The sequence below is a fragment of the Danio aesculapii genome, chromosome 9, assembly GCF_903798145.1.
Source record: "Danio aesculapii chromosome 9, fDanAes4.1, whole genome shotgun sequence".
NCBI lineage: Eukaryota > Metazoa > Chordata > Actinopteri > Cypriniformes > Danionidae > Danio > Danio aesculapii.
Genome location: NC_079443.1, coordinates 56,535,942 through 56,554,637, shown reverse-complemented (window position 1 = coordinate 56,554,637; position 18,696 = coordinate 56,535,942).

Here is an 18,696-nt window from a genome sequence, read left to right as displayed (position 1 = left end):
AAAGAAAGAAAGAAAGAAAACAATGTGTAAACATGGCCTCAGATATACTAAATTACACTGTAAAAAAATGCAGGGTTCCACAGAATTCATTCAGGTCATCCCAATACAAATCAATTAAGTTAACATAACCAATTTTAAGTGGATTGAAAATCTCAAGAATTGTGTTGTTTCAGCTCATTTTAAATAAGTAAAACAGAAAAACAATACTCAAAAAATAATTTGTTGAGTCTATAATAAAGCATAAAAGTGTGATTTTGTTTTTAATTTATTTATTTACTTATTTATTTATTTATTTTATTTTTATAAGCTTGTCTGTGAACGAGATGAATCACACACACATACACACACAACGTTAACGAACTACAACTCCCAGCTTGCACCTTGCACACACTGGTTCCTGTTTGCACTGATTACACACCCAGCCGGAAGATCATTATGGACTGATTTCAAAGACTATAAACTCAGCACACACAGAAGCCGTGGCCATAGACTTCTATTCATATGTACGCAAACGCAAGCTCATGGAACAAGTTTCGCAGTTCGCTGCATTGGAAAGTTTAAGCTTTGTGAACTCTGACCTGCCAATTTGTTTCACGTGATTGCGCAAGACCAATCGAAGATCAAAACATGACCCCTCTAGACAGAAATTTTAAATATGGAGCTTTTTTTCATGTCCAATCATCTTGTTTAATCCCAGCCCTTTTTGCAGCGCCGTACGGCAGAATTTCGCATGCTCAAACTCTAGTGAGACCACGGCCAGACACATTTAGTGAGCACTATGACATGACATGTCCCTTGCCTTGCCTTGCCTTGCCTTGCCTTGCCTTGCCTTGCCTTGCCTTGCCTTGCCTTGCCTGCCTTGCCTTGCCTTGCCTTGCCAAGTTTGACCTTTGCTTTTTCTTTGTTTACGTTGTTTGCCGCCTGTCCTGACCACTCGCCTGTTTATTGACCCCGCTCTAGATTACTCTGTATGCACCTGTTTGTTCCGGTTTCCTGACGATTTTCTTAAGTAAACTGCTATTGGATCCTCAACTCTGTTGTTACTTGACTTCCTTGTTACAGATTAGATGCTTTCTGAACTGCTGTTTTAACATTTTGCTAATGTGTTAATTTAGTTTTTGAGAGAAAAGAGCCGCTTGTATGTACATATTCAGCAGTGTACTCAAAAAAAATAATGTTTTTCAGTTTTTTTTTCTGTTGTGCAAAGAACTGCAGTAAAACGATCCTTTATTTGTAAATAGTTTGTCCCTAGAAATATCATTAGTGTGAAAAGGAACGAACATTGTTGGCGTCATACTACCCTGTAGCGTTCATTTTTAGCTTAGAAACGGCAGTCAAACGTTATTATCTTTTGAGAGAAGCCTCTGTCTTTCCAGTCAAAAAAAATCAAAATTCGCTAGGGGTATGTATAATTTCAAGCTTGCATGTAGGTTAAGGCACATATTTCAGATGAGTCTGGTTTGTAAAATAACTTATCACAGAGGATTTCAGATTTGCATTTGGTTTTGAAATAAAAAGAAATAGAAATGGGGCGGCACGGTGGCTCAGTGGTTAGAACTGTCGCCTCACAGCAAGAAGGTCGCTAGTTCAAGTCCCGGCTGGGCCAGTTGACATTTCTGTGTGGAGTTTGCATGTTCTCCCTGTATTGATGTGGGTTTCCTCCAGGTGCTCCGGTTTCCCCCACAGTCCAAACACATGCGCTAAAGGTGAATTGGATGAAATAAATTGGCTGTAGTGTATGAGTGTGTGTAAATGCGAGTGTGTATGGGTTTTTCCCAGTACTGGGTTGCAGCTGGAAGGGCACCCGCAGTGTAAAACATATACTTGAATAGTTGGTGGTTCATTCCGCTGTGGCGACCCCTGATAAATAAGGGACCTAGCCCGAAGGAAAATGAATGAATGAATGAATGAATGAATTAATTAATTAATTAATAAATTAATTAATAGAAATCAAAATAACTTTTAACTAGAGCAGTGTTTGTCGAGAAACATTAACTGATTTGACAAAGCTCTGTTTTAACATTGTAAGTATGGATGGATGGATCTATTTCAGAAAAATAAATTAATAAATAAAAAACTAACTCCCAGGAATCAGTTCCAAATCATTAAAGGATTAAGCCATCATTTTAATTCTGTTTGATGTTTATTTAGTGACATTGCAGCCTAACAACCTCATTGGTTTAGTTAACTGTATCTCTAACTAAATATCTGCCCCTCTGACGTCTCACAGACCATACTGTGTGTGTGTGTGTGTGTGTGCATGTGTGTGTGTGTGTGCGTGCGTGTGTGTGTGTGGTGTGTGTGTGTGTGTGTGTGTGTGTGTGTGTGTCAGTCTGTGAGTAAAAGCAGATAACTGTCAGTTTCAGCAAGGCTTCACAAAGCCAGTGGCACTCAGTATATACACATGCGTGCACACACACACACACACACACACACACACACACACACACACACATACACACACACCAGTAGTGGGCAAACTCAGAATTTAAGAGTTGGCTGCTTTTGAATTCATGACTGTGAATTTGAATTGAACAGACCATAATATCCAAATGGACTGATATTTGAACAGCAGAGATGAATGTGCTTTATTTCAATTAAAATAGAGGTTTAACACACAGCCATTAATATTGAAAGGATTTTTTTCTTTCTTTTTCTCAATAGTTCAAGGAAGAATTTTCAGCTCACCAAAGCTTCAGTTATTTGACAACATTAATTTTGCATATTCAAGCTCAAATGACTAAATTAACTGATTAATATTTTAATATATTAAAGACATTCAATTTTTTAATTATTCCTTTAATTAAAATTCCTTTTTACTTTTTAAATGTCTTCATTGTCACTTTTTGATCAATTTAGTGTAAAGTAATTTCTATAAAATGGCCCTTGATTGTATTCAAGTTTGTACTAATCATACTTTAGTTATCTATATAGTAATGCATAAATAATATTTTACAGTTATTTGCTGTACAATTTTTTATTTATTTAAAAGTTAATTAATGGTCATAAGTCATACTAATATTTCCACATCCATACAGAAATATATATAATTATATATATATATATATATATATATGAAGAGTTCAGATGCAAAAGCCAATAAACACCACTTACGCCAAAAATGAGATAATGACATTGAGTGAATGCTGCAGGCACATACTACACCAGGGGTCACCAATCTCGGTCCTGAAGGGCCAGTGTCCCTGCAGGGTTTAGCTCCAACTTGCCTCAACACACCTGGCTGGGTGTTTCAAGTATACCTAGTAGCCTACCTACCTTGATTAGCTTGTTCAGGTGTGTTTGATTAGGGTTGGAGCTAAAATCTGCAGCACACCGGCCCTCCAGGAACAAGTTTGGTGACCCCTGGACTACACCATCAACAAATAGATTTGCTTCAAATCATCTGAATTCCAGTGTCCGCCCATTCTGAAATAACAGTTTGTTGGCAAAAGCTGCTAAATGCCACTTGCCTTTGACAGCAAGAGCCGCTATATCCTGAGAGCCAATCAGAAGGCGCAAATCGAATCATATGTTTTCAATGTAGCAGCGTGCTGATACGGCCACTTTTATGAGGAAACTTCGATTTTAAGAGATGAACTGGATGAGCCTGACTGACTGTCAGTGTATGGCAAATGAAATACCCCTTACCTCAAAACTCTGTGCTTTTATAAGAAAATGAAAACTTATGTTTGGAAAAATAATTTCTAATTGCATCTTTAGTGATTTTTCAACTATTTTTGATTTTTGCATCTTTAGTGATTTTTCTTGTCCTGATAGGTGGATTTAGAGGTTTTTGCAAAAGAAGCACAAGTGGATTTAGCTGGTTTTGATGGAAAAGAAAATCTAATTTGTTAAAAACCAAAGAATTGTTTGAAGTGACATTTATGAAAAAAAAGTTATTTTATTTACTAGATAATTACCTTTTCATTACATATAAAATGAAACTTCTGAAACTAATCAGAGGAGCCTGATAGAAAATGCTCATTTACAAGAAAAGAGGTCTGATAGATTTAGAGGGTTTGCCATCTGAACTCTTCATATATATATATATATATATATATATATATATATATATATATATATATATACTCAACAGCCACTTTATTAGGTACACCTTACTAGTACTGGGTTGGACCCCTTTTGCCTTCAGAACTGCCTTAATCCTTTGTGTTAAATGTGTTAAGATTTAACAAGGTACTGGAAATATGGATTTTGGTCCATATTGACATGATAGCATTAGGCAGTTGCAGATTTGTCGGCTGCACATCCATGATGTGAATTTCCCATTGGATTGAGTTCCGGTGACTGTTGAGGCTATTTGAGAACAGTAAACTCACTGTCATGTTCAAGAAACCAGTCTGAGATGATTCACGCTTTATGACATGGCACGTTTTCCTGCTGGAAGTAGCCATCAGAAGATGGGTACACTGTGGTCATAATGGGATGGACATTGTCAGCAACAAACTCAGGTAGGCTGTGGCGTTGACATGATGCTCAATTGGTACTAATGGGCACAAAGTGTGCCAAGAAAATATCCCCCACACCCTTACACCACCAGCACCAGCCTAAACCGTTGATGCAAGGCAGGATAGATCCATGCTTTCATGTTGTTGACTTCAAATTCTGACCCTACCATCTGAATGTCGCAGAAGAAATCGAGACTCATCAGACCAGGCAACGTTTCTCCAATCTTCAATTGTCCAGTTTTGGTGAGCCTGTGTGAATTGTAGCCTCAGTTTCCTGTTCTTAGCTGACAGGAGTGGCACCCGGTGTGGTCTTCTGCTGCTGTAGCTCATCCGCCTCAAGGTTGGAGGTGTTGTGCATTTAGAGATGCTGTTCTGCAGACCTCGGTTGTACCAAGTGGTTATTTGAGTTACTGTTGCCTTTCTATCAGCTGGAACCAGTCTGGCCATTCTCCTCTGACCCCAGTAGATCAGCAGTTTCTGAAATACTCAGACCAGCGCGTCTGCCACCAACAACCATGCCACGTTCAAAGTCACTTAAATCACCTTTCTTCCCCAATCTGATGCTCAGTTTGAACTGCAGCAAATCGTCTTGACCATGTCTACATGCCTAAATGCATTGAGCTGCTGCCTCCAGCAATGTGATTGGATGATTAGAAATTTGCATTAACGAGCAGTTGGACAGGTGTACGTAATAAAGTGGCCGGTGAGTGAGTGGTATATATATATATATATATATATATATATATATATATATATATAATATATATATATATATATAAATTATTATAATCTCTAAATTTACATTTTAAATTCTAATTGTAAATATTTTATATTTACTTATATATTTATAATTTTTTTATTTTATTTGTTACATTTTGATTGACATTCTCTGTTCATCAGAGGGGGAAAGCCCCCACCCACTTGTGACCATCTCTCTATCATCAGCATAAAATGTTAGTTTTGTTTTTCAGTTTGCCATTATGCTGACATATGGCATTTGTAGCTCCGCCCCCTTTTTTTAAAGAAATTAAAATTTGATGTTACAGTTATCAAATGGCACAAGTTAGATGAAAAGCCTAAAAGGGTCAGTTCAAAGAGTTATAAAACATTGTGTGGCATATTTGAGGTGAAACTTTACATTACACACACTCTAGGGGCATCAGAGACTTATTTTACATCTTGCAAAAATTAACATAATAGGTCCCCTTAAAACATTTGTCATTGATATAATGTGGAATTTTCGATTGTTTCAATTAACATTTCGCATTGTTTTATGACTGATTCAAATTCTGCAATCAAACAGACGTTTCTGAATGGGGTTATGAATGATTCAGACACAAACACACACACACACACACAAACACACACACACTGAGCCATTGAATGCCATCAGATGGTGTGTTAAGTGAGCCTGTGCTAATCACATGCGGCTGGCATAAAGTGTGGCACAGATCTGGTGAAAGACACACTGCAGCTGATCTCACTGCCAATCTCTTTCTCTCTCTCTCTCCTGATTTCCCCCGGGACGCCCTGCTGAGAAAATGACGGGGCAGCAGAAATGTGCAAAAGCAGCTTCTCCTCTCTCTCCATCATTCTCCTCTCTCCCTTTCTCTCATGCAGGAGGTCAAACACAAGCAGCAGCAACAGATCCTCAGTCTCCACATTCACAACACCAGATCAGTCATTTGGTTTGTTCTTTACCGAACGTCAGCGCAGGTTGCCTCATTTAAAAATTTGCACCTGCACTCTGAAGTCATTTAACATGATAAGACCATCTAAAGGCAGAGGAGTAAACGTGTGTGATGTCAGAGACCTGTTGCATTCATTTTATACAAGCATGCATGCAATTTATGCATGCATGTGGAAGTGGATCATGGTCTCCATAATGAATATACAAAGCAGCACATGGGGTTTCAATATTGGTGATCATAAGAAATGTTCCTTCAGCAACAAATAAGCTTTGAAGATAATGAGGACACAGAGTAAAGATGCTGAGAATCACTCAATTAAATGACATTTTTTAAATATATTACAATAGTAAGCTCATTTAAAATTAGAATGTTTCACAATATTACTGTTTTATTATAGTTTTGATCAAAGAAATGCAGCCTGGTGAACAATTAATCATTATAATTTATGTTCTTGCATATAATAAGTATATATTATTAGATTGTGTGTATTATAACAGTATAAAGTTCTTAAAAAAAGACTTTTTAGTAAAAAAGACCCCAATAATTATTTATTTTTTTAATTTAATTCTGTATATTGTTTATATTAATTGGAGTGTGAGGATGAAGTTCAGCACTGAAGATTGGCGACCGGATTGTATTAGAACCGCACATCAAGTGCTTTGCACACACCTGACAGGCTGGCCTTGGAGTTGCGTGTCACTCGATTGGGGTGGGTGAGTGTGACTTAACCAGTTTTTTCTTCACCGGAGTTCAAGAGTTGCCACGTCCATAAGTTGAGACTCGGCTCATACCACGGCTCATAACATACAATGGAACAGCACTTCAGATATGCGTAAAGTCATAATCAACATAAATCTATCGAATTAAGACAAGTGGAGTATTCCTATTTCAGTCGCATTATTGAAGAGCAGTACAGACATGTAAACAAGGTAATCAAACTATTATTGTTGTGTAGGACTTTTGGCTGCAATTTGCGACAAGATAAGTCATACACTCTCTACAACCATCGAGTCAGTAAAGGACCACAGACACACATCTCCTCTGAGTGCACACACACACACACACACCTGTTATCGTTATTATAATCATCATTGAACACGTTTATGCTGTCCGTTTAAGCAGCCTGTTGCTGAATGAAAGTGAAATTACTGAAATATTAAAAACCAAAAATTGGTTTATTCATTGGTTTATTTTTTTTTAAGTTCAATTTGTGGAAAGGAGCTTGATCCTCATGTGAAACTGTACAGGGGAGAATGCGGTTAGTAGAGTTTATAGCTAAATATTTAGCAGTGTTTACATGTCTTTTATGGGCAGTTCATTAAAATAGAAATAAAATAACATTTATTACAAGTTGATTTAAAAAAAAGCACCCCAAATAGTTTTGCAATTTGTGATTTTTCAGTTGAATAAAAGATTTTCCGTTCATGTATTTTCATCATTGAAGATTTCTTAAAATACTGTAAAAATCTCGTCTCAGTCTCATGAAGCCAATCCTGTGTCTCGTAGAGTAAGCGTTTCGTCACACCCCTAATATATACTGTGTGTGTGTGTGTGTGTGTGTATATATATATATATATATATATATATATATATATATATATATATATATATATATATATATATATATATTTATATATACATATAGAGAGAGAGAGAGAGAGAGAGAGAGAGAGAGAGAGAAAGAAATATCAGATACAGTCACATCGCACTGCTACTCATGTGATATGCATTTATACAATGATTCAACAGCAAAATCATGTAAATAATATAGAAAATCAAACACGGAGACTCTCAAAAACCATTTAGTACAAAGAACTACTTTCATTCACCATTCATTCACATCTGCAGCTGACATCAGAACAGCAGAAACCATTGCTACTTCCCCAACGTCACTTTAGAGCTAGTGTTTGAATGATTCTCTAGCGTATGTCTAAAGTGATGATGAAACGGGTGATTTGCTCACATTTTAAGATATAAAATGCCATAAGTCTACCGAGATTTCCCAGTATCTCTCTGTTGCAATCAGAAGATCACAATAATTAACCCCTTAAAAAAGCCAAAGCCACGCAAACACTAGCAGATACTATGGTATAAATACAGCACCATAAAATAAAAAAGAGAGAGATTGACTTAGAATGACACCTGTTTTATAATGATTTGTTCAATTGTAGTTTGAAATACAAAAAGAAAAGGCTGAGTTTTTCTCCCCTCAGGACTTTTTATGCGGTCTCTGTTGCCGTCTTGTGGCACAACCATATTTGCTCATCTGCTCATTATAACACTGAATGCCGATCTCTGAAATTATAAATATTTAAAATAGGCACTATCCTTTTAAATAAACTGCTATGTTGCAATCTAAATAACTACATTCTTGCCTAAAAAAGCCTCAAAAGTACATTATGTTGTCCAACAGCTGCAATATTTGTCAAACTGTAGTGAGTTTATTGATCTGCTGTCACTCTATGTGGGCGGAGTAATACAGAAGAGTAAAGAGGCTGTACGAGTGCTATTATTGCAGAATATTGCACATCTATCAGCCAATCAGATTCGAGAGCCAGACAGAACTATATAAACATATATAGTACACTACTTTCTAAAATGAATAATTTTATCAATTTCTCAGTGAATATACACAAAACATTTTTATTAAAGTTTTTATTAAACAGTTATATTAATTAATTTAGCTGTGTTGACCTAACATCTTTAGGAATAGAAAGATAATACATTTAAATGAGTTAATGCAACAAAGAAAAATACAAACTACTAAATTTCAATAAAATTAAATATTTTTTATTGTTTTCTTGATTTTTCCTCTTTATTAATATTTAATTTATGATTTTCCCCTAACATATTTATTGGGGTTTGCAAATTTTTGCACAGTGGTTTTAAGTTATTTTCTTAAATTAGTTCTAGTTTTGTCTTTTCTGACTAATATATGCACAGATATATTATTGTAAACATTTTTATAGAAAATATGAATTTAAAAGAGAGTGTACTCATTTATGCTGGCCGCTACTGCATATTTCAACATATATGTGGAATACTCATACCTGAAACAATACAAATGCATTACTCCAGTTGTTTTAATACTCTTCCATGCCACTGACATTGCGTTAAATCAAACATGTTTAATCTGTAAAAAACATGTTTCCTTTTTGCTATAACTGGCAGCGTAGAAGCTTCTGGACTCCAGCCAGGCCTGTTTTTCCGTCCAAATCAAATGTGATTGTTCTGTATTGTTAGCAGAAGATATCTTGCTTTTGTCTAGCATGTTTAATTCGCTGCTAATTAGCGTCCGCATGAGAAGACTCATGCTCAGAGGAATAGACAAAAGATTGGTGTGTGTGTGTTTTACTGGTACCCACACAGAAACCCTCAGCTTCTGGCAGAATCGTCACTCAATACACTGCTGCATGGAAAAATAATTATCTATTTGCAGACAAAAGCGCGATTTAAGCGAGTCTGATCTGAGATATTATTCTCAAGAGCAGCTTAAAGAGGACCTATTATGCTTCTTTTTACAAGATGTAAAATAAGTCCCTAAGTGTGTGTGTGGGTGTGTGTGTGTGTGTGTGTATGAGACGTTTTAGCTCAAAATACCCCACAAATAATCTTTTATAACTCTTTGAAACTGCCTTAGATCTAAATTGTGGCGTTTTGGTGATTGTCACTTTAAATTCAAATGAGATTGTGCTCTTTTTAAATGAGGGCGGAGCTACGGATGTCTATGTATCAGCATAGCAGCAGATCCAAAACAAGACTAATGTTATATCTATGTGAAACTTAAAAGACATTCGACAATAATCGGTTTAGTAAGACATTTACCCCTTTTTCCCAATTCCCAGTCTCCCATCCTTTTTGTGGCCTCCGCACCAATCCATAATTTTCCTTGAAAACTTCAACAACCCTTGCCAATCTCTATTCATTCAGAGGGACTTCACCTTCCTTCACAATGACCACATCACCATCTTGCACATTTTGTCTTGGTCTATGCCATTTTTTGTCTGCAGGAAATGTTAGCAAGATATTTTACAGTGTACAGTGTTTGTGCATCCTAAAATCTAAACTATCCTGAATTATCTTCAGCAGGTGAAAACAATAGACTGTAAAAGATATGGACGTGGTCTCTGTGACGTCACTCATAGGTTTCTGAAGAACGCAAAAGAAGCTACAAGTAGGCGTGGCCAACTGTCGCCATTTTGTTTGTGCGGTCATCACATTGACCGGGAGATACCAAACAAGGGCAAAGAGGCGGAGCTACTAGACGCCTGCTAGCATTTTGCGTAGGTGGGAATTTCTTTCTGAGAAATGCTAAATACTTCATTACCTGTGACTCGTTTTGTATTCTGACCACATGTGTTTGGTTGTGTACTATATAAATAAAGTGTTTAGTCTTTTAAAAACACTGTTGTAATACAATGAGCCAGTAAACATTGGCCTTATGACGTTTTTCTACAGGAGGAAAACTCGAGTTAATTCGAAACACTTAAAATATAGTCTTTGGTAGTAAATGCACGGCTATTTATGAAATCCAGGAATAAAACTGTATGACAATTTTTCAGATGACTGTTCAAGAGCCCACAGATAATCAATCTGTCAGATTCTGGAGTGCATTACAGGTCTAAAGTAAATTATGAATGATAAATGATCTTAAATAAAATACATTTATAGAGATGGTATATAAGTATATAATTTCACTCACCTGGGAAATGGTGGCCATGTGAATGGTTTGTGAGCACAATTAAGTGCATACAGCATGCTATAGTATCTGATAATTGCAGGAAATAATCCCAAAAGGCAACTGACTGTGTAAAGCCACATAAAACAACACGAAAATACAATATATACGCCGAGTTCAGCGGCTAATCAGCCGGAATCAGCTGAGGTGATGAGACAGCGACCAGCAAGACTTAGCTGTCACTCAAGTGGCCACGCCCCTAATTATGTAGACTCAATATAACTTACTATAAACGAAACGGATGAGTTATAAAAATATTCACCCCCTCACAGTTGTCATGGAGGGTAATAATAGCTATATGAACCAAAATCGTTCTTTGTACCAGGCTGTAAACACCTTTTTTTCTGCTGTAAAGTTGGCCAATTTTACTGAGGGGTCAATGAAAATTTGCTCTATTATGGAGCCAGGACTAGTTTATGTTTATGCTAATGAGTGAAAGATCATCACTAGTGGGCGGGGCTTTCCCCCCTCTGAATATATGTATAAAGGGAGAATGAAAATCAATATTTTTATCAAATGTGATTATAAAAAATTGTAATTAATTAATTTTTACCATTAAAAGCTAGCTGCATTCACACACTGTTTCCACATAGCTGTGTTTACACCCCCCTAAAAAAGTGATTTTTTGCATAATAAGTCCCCTTGAACATTGGTTCCCTTTGGCTGCGACTGGATGCTCAGGTTTGCTGTCAGCGAGACTAGAGGTGAAACTGGCCAATAAATATGTATGCGAGTTTGGAAATCCAGCGCTGGCTGAGGTCATTCGGGCTCTTGTTCCTCTTTGCTCTCTTTGACAGCTAAGTACATATGCTAACGCTATTTATAGGCCTCTTCACTTCCTCCAGCTCACAACAGCAGGTAAAAGAGGAGGATTAATTGCTAATTTATCACAAATCTTTCGATAAGGGTAGTTTAATGGTAATGCCGGTGCAGTGCTGGAAGCTACTTTGGAGGTTTAACATCGCAACGTATACTCATATACTGTAATTAATCTGCTGTCAAGCTGCTAGGCTTTTAATAAATATAAAAGTAATGTAGAACAAAGTACATAGAACATAATAACCGTTCAGTTATTCAGGGGGATAATGTCTGGTTAATTAATGTTTATTCCTTTACGGTGAAATGCAAATAGGTAATTGCAAGTTTCATCTCACAATTATGACTTTGTATTTTGAGCTTACAGGGGTGACACAGTGGCTTAGTGGTTAGCACTGTGACCTCACAGCAAGAAGGTTGCTGGTTTAAGTCCCGGCTGGATCAGTTGGCATTTCTGTGAGAAGTTTGCATGTTCTTGCAGTGTTGATGTTGGTTTCCTCCGGGTGCTCCGGTTTCCCCCACAGTTCAAATACATGCGCTACATGTGGTAATGAGAGTGTATGGGTGTTTCCCAGTACTGGGTAGCAGCTGGAAGTGCATCCGCTGCTTAAAACATATGCTGAATAAGTTGGTGGTCCATTCCGCTGTGGTGACCCCGATGAATAAAGGGACTAAGCCGAAGGAAAATTAATAAGTAAATGAATGTACAATACAACTGCTAACAAATTGACATATTAGTGAATATAAGTTTACGATAAAGTTTAAAGGAGCTATGATTAAAATGAAGACATTATTAATATTTTTTTAATAATTAATTATTCATACCACCCCGTAGCATTTGTTTTAAGGCAAGGCAAGTTTATTTATATAGCACATTCCATAGTGGCGATTCAAAGTGCTTTGCATAAACAAGAATAAAAGAGACAAGAAAATAAAAACGATTGAAAGAATAAAAACAAAAAGATTAAAACAGATTAAACTGTTAAAATAGGTTATAAAAGGAATAAAAAAGAAGAAAAAATACATAATAGTGCGATCTGTCGGACGTAGCACAGTGCTCATTCAGTAAAGGCACTGCTAAACAGATGTGTTTTCAGTCTTGATTTGAATGTGCCTAATGTTGGAGCACATCTGATCATATCTGGAAGCTGATTCCAGCAGTGAGAGGTGCAGTAGCTGAAAGCCGATTCACCCTGCTTTGACTGAACTCTTGGAATTTCTAATTTATTTGATCCTAAAGATCTGAGTGATCTGTTGGGTTTGTATTCAGTGAGCATATCTGTAATGTATTGAGCTCCTAGGCCATTTAGTGATTTATAGTCCAGTAATAATACTTTAAAATCTATTCTAAATGTGACTGGGAGCCAGTGTAAAGACCTGAGGACAGGTGTGATGTGCTCTGATTTCCTGGTTCCAGTCAGAATCCTGGCTGCAGTGGTCTGGATGAGCTGGAACTATCTGACTGTGTTTTTGGGAAGGCCCGTGAGGAGGCCGTTACAGTAATCCACTCTGATGCTGATAAAAGCATGAACAAGTTTCTCCAAGTCTTCACTGGAAACAAAGCATCTAATTCCTGCAATGTTTTTGAGATGATAGTATGCTGATTTACTAACTGCTTTGACATGACTACTGAAACTCAGATCTGACTCCAGAGTCACACCAAGATTCTTGACCTTATTTGTTGTTGTTTGACCTTTAGAGCCAAGGTACGCATTCACCTTGAGAACCTCATCTCTGTTCCCAAACGCAATGACTTCAGTTATCTCTTTGTTTAACCGAAGAAAGTTAAATAAAGCACATCCAACTATTCATTTCAACAATGCACTGGCAGAGGGTGTATCATCAGCATAGCTGTGGTAAGAGATTTGGTTCTTTCTCAATATTCGGCTCAGTAGGAGCATATAAAGGTTGAAGTGAAGAGGTGCCAGAATTGAACCTTATGGGGGTCATGGTTAGGCCCACACAGAATCCGTGCGCACATAATTCCGCAGATTTTTAGCCCATCATTGATTCTGTTTATTTACTTGAGTAAATGTGTGTAAATTTATATTTATTGAGTTTTTAAATATATTTTACTAATATTATTGACTAATATGAAAATATGTATATGATTAATGCACAATACAGTTTGTAAAGTAATGTTTTCTGTCTTTTAGTGGATATATTATACTTGCTTTGTTTACCAAATAAAGTGAATCTAATTGGATTTGCATTGTAAACATTGAATAAAAGTTAAAAAGGTATTTTTTTATTTCATATATTAAGGTTTTAGTTATGATACTCCCAAAATCATTCTGCATAAATCTGCATAGTTTAAAAAAAAATTCTGCCCAAAAAATGTCCACAGATTCTGTCTGGCCCCTATGGTCACCTATAAAAACAAAACAATCCTTAAAACTAAAGCCTAAACTAGGCGTCAAAAATAAATACAAATAAATACTGAAATCTTCAGTGTATACGACACCCGAACTAAACTAATTAACGCTACAAAACTCAAAATACACAACTGGCAACACACTCAACTAATCTAACAAAACATCAATCTAAACTAAAACAAACCGGATAAATCGGTCAAAGTTTAGAACCACACAACAACCATCACATTATGTTACTTAAAGCCAACGAAGTTCAACAAGCAAACTCGAATTACCACAGTAAACTGAGATAATAAATCACTAAACAGCCGAAGCATAGCACAATCAAATTGCGTGAAGCACAAATGGTACGCCGAGGCAGAGCGCACACCACACATTGGTCTGTCTGGGCTTTAAATCCTGGCGGCTCGTCCTGGGATTGGTGGAACCGACTTCGTCATAATGATGATGGACAGAATGGTAAACCAATAAGAAACCTAAAGACTAAACAAGCAGAAATGAGGGTAAAAAAAAATACACTGACATAGTAACCTCTCCCTTCAAGATAAGATCTGAACTTAGAAAACCGCTGTCCTCTAAGATGAAATGCAGCCATGCATTCCTCTGGTTACATAATTCAAGATCTCCAGAAACATATATAGGGGTATGTTTTTTGAATAAGCATTAGCCTTCTAATTAGGAAAGTTTGGGTAATTAGGCAAGTCATTGTATATCAATGGTTTGTTCTCTCGACAACTGAAAACAAATATAGCTTAAGGGGGCTAATAATTTTGACCTTAAAATGGTTTTTAAACTAATCAAAAACTGCTTTTATTCTAGCAGAATTAAAACAAACAAGACTTTCTCCAGAAGAAAAAATATTATAGGAAATACTGTGGGAAAATTCCTTGCTCTGTTAAATATAATTCGGAAAATATTTGCAAAAGAAAAACAATTCACAGGAGGGCGAATAATTTTGACTGTATAGCGTCAGAAATATCGACATCGCATCAACAATATGGCATAATTTCCCAGTATCGTGCAGCACTATAGCCTTTATGCTGGAGAGTGAAGAGATTTTCAGGTGCGGTGTCATGAGGGTTCAGGGTTTCAGACGTGTCATATCCAGCACGCCGTGGTCATTTATAAACATGTGTGTTATTGAAGCACCAGTGCTGGCTAGCGTGTCCTCGTAGCGCTGACATCAAGGCCCTGAATGCTGCAATCCGGCAACTCATTATCAGCTTTCTCTCTCTCTCCATTTCATTCTTCTCACTCTTCAAGTCTATGATGAAGAGGAGAGCAGACGGTTATAAAGATGTGCAAACTGGGAGGAGGTGAGTGGACTCCATCTTCTTCCGGAGCGCTTTAGAGCTCTGCAAACAAGGTGAAACGTCCAGCGGCCGGCCAGGGTGGATATTTATTATGGGGCGCTCTGGGAAAGCATTAAAAGTGTTGGATCTAAAGTTGTGACAGTTCAAGGGAACGCCAGAGTGTTAACATATTCAGAATGGGCCACGGCAAGGTCAGGTCTACGATATGTTGTCAGTCCAATACAGCCAGGATGAGGGCGGCACGCTTTTTATTTGATTCTATCATGACACTGTGGCTTTTCCTGTTCATATGGATTTCTTTTTTCAAGATAGATTCTGTTCATCTTTACTGACATGTTGATGTCAGTGCATTAACTTTACATGTACTCTATAGCTGCACTCATGTGGATACTATTTATCTATTCTATCTTGTCTATGCATCTTGTCTGTCTGTCTGTCTGTCTGTCTGTCTGTCTGTCTGTCTGTCTGTCTATCTATCTATCTATCTATCTATCTATCTATCTATCTGTCTATCTGTCTATCTGTCTATCTGTCTGTCTGTCTGTCTGTCTGTCTGTCTGTCTATCTATCTATCTATCTATCTTACCCATCCATTCATCCATCCGTCTATCTGATCTGTCTGTCTGGCTATACACTACCTGACAAAAGTCTTGTCGTTGATCCCAGTTGTAAGAGCAACAAATAATAACTTGACTTCTTGTTGATCATTTGGAAAACTGTCAGAAGGTCGATTTTTCTGCTGAATCATCTGTTGAACTGCATCCCAATCATCACAAATACTGCAGAAGACATGATAAACCCACATGGACCCAAGATTCTCAAAGAAATCAGTCAAGTTTGGTGAAGTAAAAATCATGGTTTGGGGTAACATTCAGTATGGGGTGTTTCAGAGATCTGCAGACTGGATGGCAACATCAACAGCCTGAGGTACCAAGGCATTTGTGCTGCCCATTACATTACAAACCCAGCCTGATCTCATGAGAAAACGTAAGCATTTCGCGTTTTGTCAGTTTAGTGGCTAATTCGTACGAAATTGTACGATTTTAAAAGGAGGCGTGGCACCTAACCCCACCCCTAAACCCAACCATCATTGGGGGATGAGCAAATCGTACAAAATTATATGAATTAGATCGTACGAATTCAATTAGCCACTAATTGAAAAAGTAACGAATTGTCGTGAGATTGTGTTGACAAACTACAGGAGAGAGCAAATTCTTCAGCAGGAGAGCGCTCCTTCTTATACTTCAGCCTCCACACTTAACTTATATATATAGTACGCATATCAGTTCATGTCTTACAATAAAAACCACAGAAAAAATAATCTTAAAAAAAGATGATCAGAATAGGAATGTGGCCTTTCTTTAAAATTATATTTGTATCTACTGTTAGTTAAACAATTAAAAACAAATAAATTCACAAAACAGTTTAGCCTATTCAAATTAATAGCTAATATAAAGAAATTGAATCAAGTAATCAAATCTCATTAATCTTTTCTTCACTGTATAATGTAAACATTCTCATTAAAGAGCAATTAATTAATCTCTCAATAGATGTTTCATGTGATCACATTAAATTAAATAATTACATTAAATAATCCTTTTTAAAGGAGTCACTTTAAAAATGCACATATCTAACGTTATAATGAAAGCATTCGGTTGCTTTAATACCTTTAATTTAGGACAATTTAGGACAAAATTTGTTGTGTTTGAAAGAAAACCCACCAAGATCGACATGTTTAGATGTTATTATTATTAATTATGTGTGCATGTCTATTCAAATACGCACCCAAAACCCAGACTTTTGCTCCGCTTCAAATCACGTGTACAGAAACCGTTTGGGAAACAGCGTCTATTTATCACTATGGATCACGTCAGCTGACAGTCACGCACCGCTATTTGACTGGACAATGGCGTCTGTAATGGAAAGGAAGGGAATCCCGCCATTTTTATGTTTATTTTGAAGTGTTTTCAAATAAAACGAAAGCACAGAACAGACTCACATTTAAGAGCAAGGGGCGGCCCTTGGTGGTTCGGCGGTATGGGTTGCGTATAGGGAGGATCGTCTCTTTAATGTTTATTGCCACCCTTCATAGAAGCTTGAAAATACAGAAAAATACCTGTACAGGATGATAGTGGGATAGAACTGTAAAATATGGGAGAATCCCGGGAAAAACGGGTTGTTGACAAGTATGGTTATATTCACCATTTTTATTGGCATGCTTTAATAAAAACCCCATTTTTGATGACCTGTATTTTTTTCAAACTAATCATAACCCCTTAAAATAAACTTTATTTAAACTCATATTCACTTAAATGTCAATTTGTCAGCATTTGTATTGTCCACTTTTCATTATTTGTAATGTTTTATTCACACATTTGCCTTTTTTTTTATCTAAAGTGACTCATATTGCATTCAGTTTGTATGTTTATGACTATTGTGAGTATCATGTCATCATATTTCCTGAATTAATACAAACATTATTACAGTGCAAGAAACACCAATTCAGTGTCTGTTTGCAAATGTTACACATAATGTACTACTTGCCAATAATTGTATTTCGATTTGCAATTTACTAGCAATTTCTTTGTGTCATTTGCCTCAAATCAAAGTTTGTCATAAATCCCTGCCGAAGCTGGTTTAGTTCAAGGCTTCAAATCTTTCAATGGGGCACAAAATGTACTTCCAGAAACCAAGGCCGTTGAGAGAGAAAAAAAAACATTTCAATTCATATGCCGGTTAACTAGGTCTGCCTCTTTTCTAACACATTGCTTTGTCTTTCATTCTTATTCCTTAGGAAAACACGGTGTTAGCCTCCTGCGCGCTCATAAATCCACAGCGTCTACATCAAAGCCTGGTGATTTAGCCCGTCTTTCCTCCACCGTGAAGCTTAGGGTTCATCTCACAGTGTAATGTGTCCCGCTTTTTTTTCCGCATGTGACGAGTGTGTTTCAAGTTACGGGTTGCACTTTCTGTTTGCAGAAGTTCCATTCAAAAGAACTAAAACATAATCAAAAAATAAATAATCTATATGCATAGTTAAAAAAGACTGAGTGAAAGGAACATTTGGCTTTGAGCTTTATTTTTATCTCTCATGGTAATAATGTTACACTTGGTATTTTAACTTGTCATTAGTTCATTCATTAATTTTTCTTCGGCTAAGTCCCTAATTTATTAGGGGTCGCCACCGCGGAATGAACCGCCAACTATTCCGGCATATGCTTTATGCAGTGGATGCCCTTCCAGCCGCAGTTCAGTACCCATACACACTCTTACATTCACACACTCATACACTACGGC